Source organism: Triticum dicoccoides, chromosome 3B (genome assembly GCF_002162155.2).
Source record: "Triticum dicoccoides isolate Atlit2015 ecotype Zavitan chromosome 3B, WEW_v2.0, whole genome shotgun sequence".
Taxonomy (NCBI): Eukaryota; Viridiplantae; Streptophyta; class Magnoliopsida; order Poales; family Poaceae; genus Triticum; species Triticum dicoccoides.
In genome coordinates, this window is record NC_041385.1 from 97,328,748 (window position 1) to 97,340,423 (window position 11,676).

The 11,676-nt window shown below is 43.3% G+C and overlaps 1 long non-coding RNA gene across 4 annotated transcripts; it reads right to left on the reverse strand.

Annotated features, from left to right (window-relative positions):
• Positions 1–1,885: 1,885 nt before the first annotated feature.
• On the reverse strand, positions 1,886–11,368 carry LOC119274994. 4 transcript variants are annotated; one of them, XR_005135398.1, is made up of 11 exons: positions 11,068–11,362; positions 10,814–10,979; positions 9,573–9,941; positions 9,048–9,287; positions 7,149–7,258; positions 6,268–6,388; positions 5,029–5,154; positions 4,179–4,299; positions 3,908–4,019; positions 3,069–3,198; positions 1,886–2,276 (listed from the first exon to the last, which is right to left on the reverse strand). It is a non-coding gene; the product is annotated as an uncharacterized LOC119274994 (long non-coding RNA). The 4 variants fall into 4 exon arrangements; XR_005135400.1 differs by having other exon boundaries at positions 5,029–5,141; positions 9,573–10,979; positions 11,068–11,368; XR_005135399.1 differs by having other exon boundaries at positions 7,149–7,252; positions 9,573–10,979; positions 11,068–11,367.
• Positions 11,369–11,676: the final 308 nt, after the last annotated feature.

Sequence of the window (11,676 nt, forward strand, 5' to 3'; positions counted from 1 at the left end):
AGCCCGCACGCGGATGGTTGTCTCTCTCTAGTATATATAGTATATATAGAGATGGTCCGTCTTAGAAGGCATGATGAAGAAGAGGACAAAGAGGCCGTGGTGCCGCGGATCGGTGAGCTGGCGCAAACCAGTCTGCCTATTGGCCGTCGCTATAGGCGTGCATTCATTGTTGTACTCGGAAGAAGAACTATGAGCATGGTTGGCTGGCTGGCTGGCTGGCATTCTTTGCGGTGCATGTTTTCCTAGATTGATTGGCGTTGTTTCCGGTGACTGTTTCCTAGATTAGTTGCCTCTCTTTGCGGCTGCACCCTACTTGCTAGCCCAATACTGCAGGTTGATAATAACTAAATAAATAAAATAAGTGGCACAGGAAAGACAATAAATAAGTATAAATAAATAAATAAAGGTCAATGATCAAGGCAATTTTGCCAATAACTCTGTTCTTTCTTACAAGGTTTGTTCATTTCTTCGGCCAAACACTCGTAAATTTTAGACTTGTGTTTGTGGTTTGGACATAAATAATCAAGAGAATTTCATCAAGAGAGTAGTCTACTTCCATCAAGAGAATTTTAGAAGGCATGAGGCTGGTCATAGTGGGGAGTAACTTAGAGTAGTAACATGCATACGTTACTACTCTATGTTACTATCCTTATAGTGGGAAGTGTCATATGTGTAGTAACATACACATGTTCATTTATTGTCTTGTAGACTCATTTTGCATTGGAAAGCGCTATGTAATGGTAACATATTATGTTACTCCCTCTGTCACGGTTTAGAAGGCGCGCTTGGAAATTCTCTGGAACCTAGATGGTTATCTATTGGTTGTGAGATGGGCTAAAAAATAGCATTCACACTATGCATGCATATAGAAATAGTATATCGGAGTAATAATTAGCTACTAGAAATAAATGCAATGCGCCCTAAACCTTGTCTATTATGGAAACGCACGCAAATTTAACTGTGCCTTCTAAACTGTGACGGAGGGAGTACTCTATTTGCCTCTCTACTCATTAACTACTTGCCACATCAATATTTTACTTATGTGACATCTATGTTACTACCTATGTTACTCTCATTATAACCAGGCTGATAAAGAAAGAGAACAAGGAGGTCGCGGTGCCCCGGATCGGTGAGCTGGCGCAAGCCAATCTGCCTGTTGGGCATCCCTACGGGCACGCATTCATTGTTTTACTCCAAAGAAGAATTATGAGGCACGGGTTTCTCACGGTTGACTGGCATTATTTGACTGGCGTTGTTTTCGATGACTATTCTCTAGATTGGTTGGCGCTCTTTACAGCTGCACTCTACTTGCTAGCACAATACTGCAGGTTGATAATAACTAAATATATAAAATAAGCAACACAGGAAAGACAATAAAATAAGTAATAAATAAATGTCAATGACTAGGGCGATTTTGCCAATATTTCAATTCTTTCTTACAAGGTTGTTCATTTCTTCGGCTCATCAATAGCTCGCCGGTGTTCAAACACTCGTAAATTTTAGTCTTGTGTTTATGATTTGGACATAAATAATCAAGACAATTTCACCAAGAGAGCAATCTACTAACATCAGATTTGCTCGCGAAAGAACACATTATCTAATACGATTTTGATTTTCAAACGTAACTAGTCCATGGCCAGCTACTCCTTCCGTCCGAAAATACTTGTCATCAAAATGGATAAAAAGAGATATATCTAGATTACATCTAGATACATCCCCTTTTATCCATTTTGGTGACAAGGATTTTCCGGATGGAGGGAGTACAAAATATTATGCACACTCAGTTTGAAATATAATGGCTCATCTCATCCTGATTCTGATTGAACCAACCACTTGCAGATAGGTCCCATTAAAGAGATTCATCCACACAATGTATAACTGGAAATTTGCAGCAACTATTCAAACCTTCCACTGAGAATTAATTGCATGGCATTCATACATAAAACAAGGATATTTGATTTTCTTTCAGCACTAGCTTAGATAGTTCATGAGGAGTTCAATACCACCAGCATCCCAAAACTATGAGCAACACCACCAGCCAGCTGACAAAGAGAGCAGCAGGCAATAACCAAGGAATTTTATTTTATGTACGTACACAACACTATATCACCACCCATGTCAGAAAACAACAAACAATGCACATATCAACACATCCCATCGGCCGGCTCGCCTTGCCAATTCATCTTGATGCTTGCAAATCTCGGATCTAGGAAGTGCCTTCCTTCCTCGTCATGTGTCATCAATCTCAATGGCGCCAAACTGTCACTGCCATGCATCTGAAAGCACAGTGCATGCATCAAATCAGCAACAGTTTAATACATCAAAAATCCATGAATTTATAAAGGATATAATGAACAAGATACATCTTAAATCTCAAAAGGAACAGTTTGGATAATTTCCCAGCATGCTAATCTTCCAACTCTGGACAGAACACCGCACTCGGCCTACATCACCCCAATATTGGCCACCAGCAGAAACTTGCCACCCTAAGTTAGCTAATTTTAACCTCATCGGTCTTTTCGTGTTGGCCCTTTGCCTAGAGCCCATATGCCAATCGAATCAGGTGAGCTAACAACTTGTGGTAGATAATCAGGAATGCAGTGACTCCTAGAGACAATGGAGTTCGGATACTCAATATACGGAACTAGCTAGTTCAACGAGTCACGTTCACATTGTTTTGATTCGAATCCAAATATCCATCTAGCATATATCCTACCAAAACACAATATAAGATCCAAAAAGAACTACAACCGAGCCTAACTTGCTGAAACAAGTTAACTTTTCCTGCTGGCAGCTTCCGAAGTATCAACAACGACCCCATGTAAAGGCAAAAGGAGAAAAGAATATTACTAAGTAAAGTAAATAAAACAACTCACGTATGTATCGACGCTCACACTGTTCTGATTAGACTACAAAAACTTATCTAGCATACATGGTCGTAACTGAAAACATGCGCTTCAGCCTAAGGACCTCGTTAAACTATACAGACGAAAAAAAATCTAGCTTCATGTACTGATATTGGTGATTCGTTACGATGAAAAATTGAAACAAATGAATTAAGTCGTTACCTCTTCATGCTCTAGGTGTGCCTGGAACTGCGTATGGGCTGGGCTCAGAGGAAGAAGAATAAGCATCAACGCCAGGATAAACCCATTCCGAGCAATGCACCCTCAGATCGCACAAGGCAGGAGGAACATCCTACATTACCCAAAAGTATATAGTAAGAAAACAAACAAAGCATCTGATTCCAATATCGCCAGCAAATCATGCTTCAGATCGAGCAAACAACAAACAATGTATTGTGGGAGTGGATGAACTACGTTCTTAGTTCAACTTGGTAGCATGACTAACGGGAAAGATGAATTACAGCCAAATAAGGTGATACTGAGTAATATTTATCTAACAATGCCTCTCAATGCATCGAGGACAACTCCGGGGATTTGGAAGAAAACATCAACAACAAATAGACTGATTATTGTAGCCAGCATGGTCAAAATTGAGCAAACAACATCTAATTGAGCACAGACATCAACTCTCTGTTCAGTGGACAAACAATCCAGTTAATCGGTCATGTCCTTCTTTCAGGACCAAAAAGAAATCAGTGGTGTTGGCCTTGAACATTTTCATAGATTCAATGGTTTTCATAGCAAAACAATCTAAAATTTCTGCCACAAATCGTACAACATGGAGACATGTATTTCTCTCATTAGGACACATATAAGTTACATGCCTATCATCTCGAATGAGACAGACATGCCTATCATGGATAGCAGATCACTCGATAGAATGCATGACATTTAGTTAGCCCGGATCAGTAACATATGGCACCAACAACATGGAATTTCTTGATAGCCATGTATCATATCAGACAAAGCATGAGAGAGAGGGGGAGAAACCAGTGGCTTACATGTGCTCGAGTACAAGAAGTGGCCACCGGAGGGAGACGTTGGAGAGAGCAGGGATGCAGGACGACAGACTCACCGGTGATGTTCTCCACCACACACACTTTTGCTCCTGACCTGTGTCAGCAAACCGCGTCAAAGTAAATCGAATCGAATCAACAGCAGCATGTAACATATGGCACCAACAACAGCATGTAATTTCTTGAGTCTTGACAACCATGTATAATATAACACGGAGTATGAGAGGGAGAGAGAGAAGAGGAAGCGATGGCTTACATGTGGTGGAGTAGTAGAAGATGAAGAAGCGGCCAGTGGAGGGAAACGTCGGAGTGAGAGCCGGTGCAGGCCAACGGACTCGCTAGTGACGTTCTCCACCGCGCACACTTGTGCTCCTGACCTGCATGAGCAAACCCCATCAGGGTAAATCGAAATGAATCAAACAAGACAGAGGTATGTTCTCCTATAATATTCAACACAAGACAGAGGTGAGGGTGCATGATGTCAAAAAAATTAGGTGAGGAAAGGCCCATGGCTGTAAAAAAATGTACTACTACATATTCAGGGCAGATAAACGCTATGCAGGACACATAGACTTGGTAACAGCACAACTTCACAACAGGTTAAGCAATATCACCTACACTATCACATGCCTTGGTAAAAAGACTATAAATCAAATATCCTCTACTACACAGTATCAAGTAGACAGAACAGTAGGTTCCATTACAACAATTTCTTCATCAAATCTAGAAAACAGGAGGTAAAACCAAGTGTGTTGTGATGTTCTTCATTCTAGAAATACATGTAACAGCCAAGGGAGCACTCAAATCATCCAGAACCATCTTCATTGATTCTAAACCATCAAATACATGTAAACAGTCTAGAGGAGGAACCCATCTAAGTAAAAATCTCGTTCTGTGGCAGGCTTGAGGATGCTACTGCTCGCTGAAAGACTTGACAAATGATGGTACATCATGGGCATAACAAATCACTTGATAGAATCATGTGTAGCATTTAGTTAGCCCAGATCAGTTGCATATGGCACCAACAGCAACATGCAATTTCTTGACAGCCATGTATCTTCATATCACATGGAGCATGAGAGAAAGAAGTGGAACCGGTGGCTTACATGTGATGGGAGTAGAAGAAGCAGCCACCGGAGGGAGACATCAGAGTGAGTGCCAGTGCAGGCCGACAGACTCGCCGGTGATGTTCTCCACTGCACACACTTGTGCTCCTGACCTACGTCAGCAAGCTGCATCAGGGTAAACCGAATCGAATCAAACAACATCCAAATCAAATCAAAACATATGCACTGGCAGAAGATCTAACCAGCACAAGGACTAATTCTACAGCAATAGCATCACAAACACAAGATTCTGGTGGCTGGAAGACCATCACCATAGCACCAAACCATAAAACATTGACCCATCTCGACGGCCAGACCATCACAAGGCACAGGGGATATTTGCATGCAAGAGACACATGTCTATAAAAATTCATGTGCAGCTGGAAAAACAAGAGCTTGACGACACGAGATTAATCCTGCTAGATTACGTATATTCAGACTAAAATCATTACCCAATCTGGAACTGTGAGTTTGTAATCAACAAAAACTACTCAAATTTGTTCATAAGCTGAGGAACTCATGCTCAACTTGATACTTGAAGTTCAGAAATTTTTTACTAGATAAAATTGAGGAAACAAAACAGCACATAGCTCTCAAGAATGAACGAACAGGCAGTGTTGTCCCAAAAAGCGGCATCAATGATCATGAACCAAATTGATGCAACCTTAACAGGCAAGGTTGCAGCTTTGTTCCTTTATGTCCATGGCCAAAATCATTCCCTTGACAGAAAAAAGCATTCCTTTTATTGTAATAAGCTACCACGACCAAACTAGCTAGTTCAACGAGTCACGTTTACACTGTTCTGATTTGAATCCAAATATTTATCTGGCATATATGGTACCAAAACACAATAACATCCAAAAAGAATTACAACCAAACCTAACTTACAAAAACAAGTTAACTTTTGCTGCTGGCAGCTTACAAAGTATCAGCACCAACCTCATGTAAAGGTAAAAGGAGAAAAGAATATTACTTATAGTAAAGTAAATAAACAAATCGCATATGTATCAAAGTTCACACTGTTCTGATTCGAATCCAAATATTTATCTAGCATATATGGTACCAAGACACTAACATCCAAAAACAACTAAAACCGAACCTAACTTGTTGAAATAAGTCAACTATTCTGCTTGTGTAGTTTACAAAGTACCAGCAGCAGCATGTAATTTCTTGACAACCATGTATAATATCACAAAGAGCGTGAGAGGGAGAGAGAGAGAAGAGGAAGCGGTGGCTTACATGTGCTGGAGTAGTAGAAGATGAAGAAGCAGCCAACGGAGGGAGATGTTGAAGTGAGCGCTAGTGCAGGCCGATGGACTCGATGGTGACGTTCTCCATCGTGCACACTTCTGCTCTTGGCCTGCATGAGCAAAACGTATCAGGGTAAATCAAATGGAATCAAACCAAACAGAGGTATGATCTCCTACAATATTCAAAAGACCCAAGTAATGTCTCTCTATAATGAACACAACACAAGACAGAGGTGAGGGTGCATGCTGACAAAAAATTTAAGTGAGGAAAGGCCCATGGCTATAAAAAATGTAATACTACATATTCAGGGCAGATAAACGCTATGCAGGACACATAGACTTGGTAACAGCACAACTTCAGACCGGTTTAGGCAATATCACATACACTATCACATGCCTTGGTAAAAAGACTATAGATCAAATATCCTCTGCTACACAGTATCAAGTAGACAAAACAGTAGGTTCCACTACCACAAATTCTTCATCCAACTCTAGAAAACAGGAGGTAAAATCAAGTGTATTGTCATGTTCTTCATTCTAGAAATACATGTAAATGCCAAGGGAGCAATCAAATCATCCAGAGCCATCTTTTATTCTGAACCATCAAATACATGTCAACAGTCCAGAGGAGGAACTCATCTAATTAAAAATCTCATTCTGGGGCAGGCTTGAGGATGCTATAGCTAAATAAAAGATTTATCAAATGATGGTCCATCAGGGGCATAACAAATCACTTGATAGAATCATACATGACATTTAGTTAGCCCGGATCAGTAACATAGCACCAATAGCAACATGCAATTTTCTTGACAGCTATATATCTTCATATCACACGGAGCATGAGAGAAAGAAGAGGAACCAGTAGCTTACATGTGCTGGAGTAGAAGAAAAAGCGGCCACCGAAGGGAGACATCAGAGTGAGCGCCAGTGCAGGCCGACAGACTCACTGGTGATGTTCTCCACCACACACACTTCTGCTCCTGACCCGCGTCAGCAAGCGGCATCAGGGTAAATCGAATTGAATCAAACAACATCCAAATTGAATCAAAACATATGCAGTAGTAGAAGATCCTAACCAGCACAGGGACTACTTTCTAAAGCAATAGCATCACAAACACAAGATTGTGTTGGCTGGAAGACCACCACCACAACAAACCGTAAATCATTGACCCATTGGCCAGCACCACAATCAGCCCTCGTCTCGATGCCAAACCATCCGAAGGCACATGGGATAGTTGCATGCAAGAGACCCATGTCTATAAAAATCCATGTGCAGTTCGAAAAAGAAGAGCTTGACGCTACGAGATTAAGCCTGCTAGATTAAGTATATTCAGACTGAAATCATTACCCAATCTGGAACTGTGAATTCGCAATCAACAAAAACTGCTCAAATTTGTTCATAAGCTGAGACTCAACTTGATTCTTAAAGGGCAGCCCGGTGCACATAGCTCCCGCTTGCGCAGGGTCCGGGGAAGGGTCCGACCACTTTGGGTCTATAGTACGCAACCTTTCCCTACATTTCTGCAAGAGGCTGTTTCCAGGACTCGAACCCGTGATGGTAACAAGGCAACAGCTTTACCGCTGCGCCAACTTGATTCTTAAAGTTCAGAAGCTTTTAACTAGATATAATAATAATTGAGGAAACAACACAACACATAGCTCCCAAGAATGAACGAACATGCAGTGTTGTCCCAAAAAGCATCAACGATCATGAACCAAATTCAAGAAACCTTAACAAGCAAGGTTGCAGCTTTGTTCCTTTATGTTCATGGCCAAAATCATTCCCTTGACAGAGAAAAAATTACTCCTTTTATTGTAATAAGCTACCACGACCAAACTAGGTAGTTCAACGAGCCATGTTTACGATGTTCTGATTTGAATCCAAATATTTGTCTGCCATATATGGTACCAAAACACAATAACATGCAAAAAGAACTACAGCCAAACCTAACTTACTAAAACAAGTGAACTTTTCCATCGTTGTTGAATTCGTTTTGTATATTTATCTAGTAAATCTTGTGCAGCCCTTGTGTTGTACCTACATCCCCTTATCGCTGTTGTAGTTATCTCTTCCTTGGTAAATTTTATTATCAGGGAGGCCTTCCCTATAGTTTACCGGTCAAAGTAATAATAATAATGATAAAGATGCAAATTTTGGCACAACTATTTGCTAGCTAATCCACTGACCTTTTGTTTCTACTGGCCGATGACAATGCATGAGTGTGGAAATATTCAAAAGCGTGCATCTACGTCAACTGTATGAAAGCCTTACTGTCAACAAATCAATTGTTTTAATTTCATGATTGTACACTACCCTGCTATTGTACAACAGCGACCAGCAAACAAATCCTAACTCATCAGGAGCAGATTGAAAGATAGTGTCTCGGTTGTTACACTTGAGCAGCAAACAGATTAAACCGGTCTTTACCTCTGTTTGGTTGATTTTCAAACAGAGAACTTGGGTCAAATACTACTTGGTTTTATTTCAGTTTCAGTTCCCATGATATATGCACAAGCTTAATTAATAACCGCAAAGTGCAGAAAGACATTGAGACAGTATACATATTACTCGTATGTGCATATATCACCCTGCATAACAATTCAGTTTAGAGTAATATAGAAGATGGAGACCCATGTCCTAGCATGCTAGATTAGTACAATTCAGTAGGATGCTACAGGAGCTTGATGGGTAGTTGCCCAGTTGTTTGCGTCCATGTGAAAGAGGATGGAAAACAACAGGTGAGCCACGGCCATATCCCAAGGACTTACCCATGCCGGAGTCGAGAAGAAGTGGCCACTGGGGAAACCACGTGGGAGGCGTCGAAGTGAGGCCAATGCAGGCAGAGCTGCTTCGTGGCCAACCTCGTGCCGGACGGCGGCAGCTGCACACCGTGGTCCAGGAAAGGCACGCCCGGCAACGACGTTGCTTCACGCTGCGGCCCTATCAGCGGCCTGGTTCCCAACGGCATGCCTCGGAGGTCGCGGTCAGCGGCGGCGAAAAGACCATCTCTGGACAAACGCAAACACTTGGTGAAAAGAGACCATGTACTTAATCGACAGCAAAACATTTGCCCAATTGTCAGCTAGTGTTGCAAAAGATTTTATGTTCTTAGGAATAAATATTCATGCTTGGTTCCACTAATAGATGTGCCGTGTGCAACTTTCATGTGTTGTGTGTGTCCCAGAAGTCCACCCATGCCTGTGTAACATCACAGGACAGTGGTATGTACTTCACCGGGTGGAATAAGAAGACAAGTGGTGGCGGTCTCGCCAGGTCAAATCTGAAGGGCTTACCTATGCACGGTCGGAGTCGAAGAAGAAGCCCACTGGGAGGCGTCGGAGTGAGCGCGTACGCAGGCAGAGCTGCTACGCCGCCAAGCTCGTGTCGGACGGCGGCGCCTCCGCGCCGTGGTCCAGGAAAGGCACGCCCGGCAACGACGCTGCGTCGTGTTCTGTCCCTGTCGCCGGCCTGGTTCCGAAGAGAGGTCGCGGTCACGGCGACGAAGAACGCCCCATGCCGGCTACAGCTCCGTTCGGCCGCAGCGCAATGGAGGAGAAGAGGAGGGGGCTTGCGACAGGTTTGTCCGTCCATGCACTCATCAGGGTTGCCCTCCTCCCCCAGCATGGCCTAGAACTCGACCCACGGCAGCCTCTCCATGGTCCCTTACCAGCAAAATTTAAACTTGAGACACAAATTCATTGATGAGGTATATGAAAAGACGAACAGTGGCAAACAGTAAATGCCAACATTCGTTATTGAATTCGTTTTGTTTATTTATTTCGTAAATCTTGTACAGCCCGTGTGTTGTACGTACATCCCCTTCTTGTTGTTGTAGTTATCTTTTCCTTGATAAATTTTATTGTCAGCGAGGCCTTCCCTATGGTTTTCAGGTCAAAGTAATAATAATACTCACTCCGATCCAAACTAATTGACGCTAGTTTAGTACAAAGTTAGTACAACTTTGTACTAGACCAGCATCAGTTAATATGGATCGGAGGGTGTAATAAAGATGCATATTTTGGCGCAATTATTTGCTAGCTAATCCATTCACCATTTGATCCTACTGATGACAACGCATGAGTGCGGAAATATTCAAAAGCGTGCATCTCCGTCAATTGTGTGAAAGCCTTAACTGTCAAAGGATCAATTGTTTTAATCTGACGAGATTGTATACTACGTACGCTGCTATTGTACAACAGCGACCAGCAAATGAAGTGTAGCTCATCAGGAGCAGATTGAAAGATAATGTTACACTTGAGCAGCAAACAGATGAAACGGGTCTGTTGAGGAGGAACGACAACATTTTGAGGGCAATCTTATCTATCTGAGAGTACAAAGAGTGCAGTGCAATACAGTACAGAGGGAGCCCTCTTGTCCAGTTAGAAAAAACGTGATGTGTGGATAGAATTGATGCTTACACACATAGAGTTTTATACATTCAAGCATGATGAACAAAAACGTGATGCCATCCAAAAAGGAAGGCGCAAATACAAAGTGCTTTGATATTCAGATGTGGGGGAGAGAGGAAGTTCACCACGTTGGTGCTGGGTGGGATGTTTGGCGCCTCCTCTGGCTGCTTTGCTGGTTGCCGCTGTAGTACACCTAGGCAGGGGAGGGGACGGGAGGTAGAAGAACCAAAGAAGCTTCTCCATGGGAGGGAGGGCATGGCCCCTTCCTTGACACCAGCAGATGAGATGGGCCTGCACACACTCACGCATCAGAGGAAGAAGAAGACCAGAGGAAGAAGAAAAGGTAGGATGCAACCGCGGCTCTTGGAGGGGATCTGACCTAGGGCGCCATCACCACGGGTGGTGCTAAGGTTTCGGGCGGCGGGCGGCGGGCGGCTATGGGGTGGAAGAAGGAGGACTCCTCTGCCGGTGCCGGTGCCGGTGCTTCCTAGTGGAGCCGGCGGCGGTCCTCTGCTGGTGGCCGCAGCCCGAGCACGGTCGGCAGCGACCGGAGAGGAGAGGAGCCGCTGGATCTTGGGGAGGAAGAAGGCGGGCCGTCGTCGGATTGGGGATCGCCCGTCGCCGGAGGTGGAGGTGGAGGTGGAGGAATCGGCGGCGTGGGTGGGTGGGAGCGAGCCGCGGGGGCGTGGGGGCGTGGGAATTGGGGATTCTATTTTTCCTTTCCTCGTCTCTCTCGTTTACTACTTGACTTTTGTGACTGATGATGGATGCGTGATTGTGATTGGTGGATGAGGTCCTCACACGGATCGATCCCCTACACTCCACTCGATCAAACCCATCCAACGGCAGCACTCTTTACGATTTTTTACTACCTAAATTTGTGTGCCATCCTCCACCATCACTACGTAGTATTTATTTTACCCCTCCTACTGCTGGTCAAAGAGGGTGATAAACATGTTCAACTCGAAACTTGAACTGTAATAAAGTT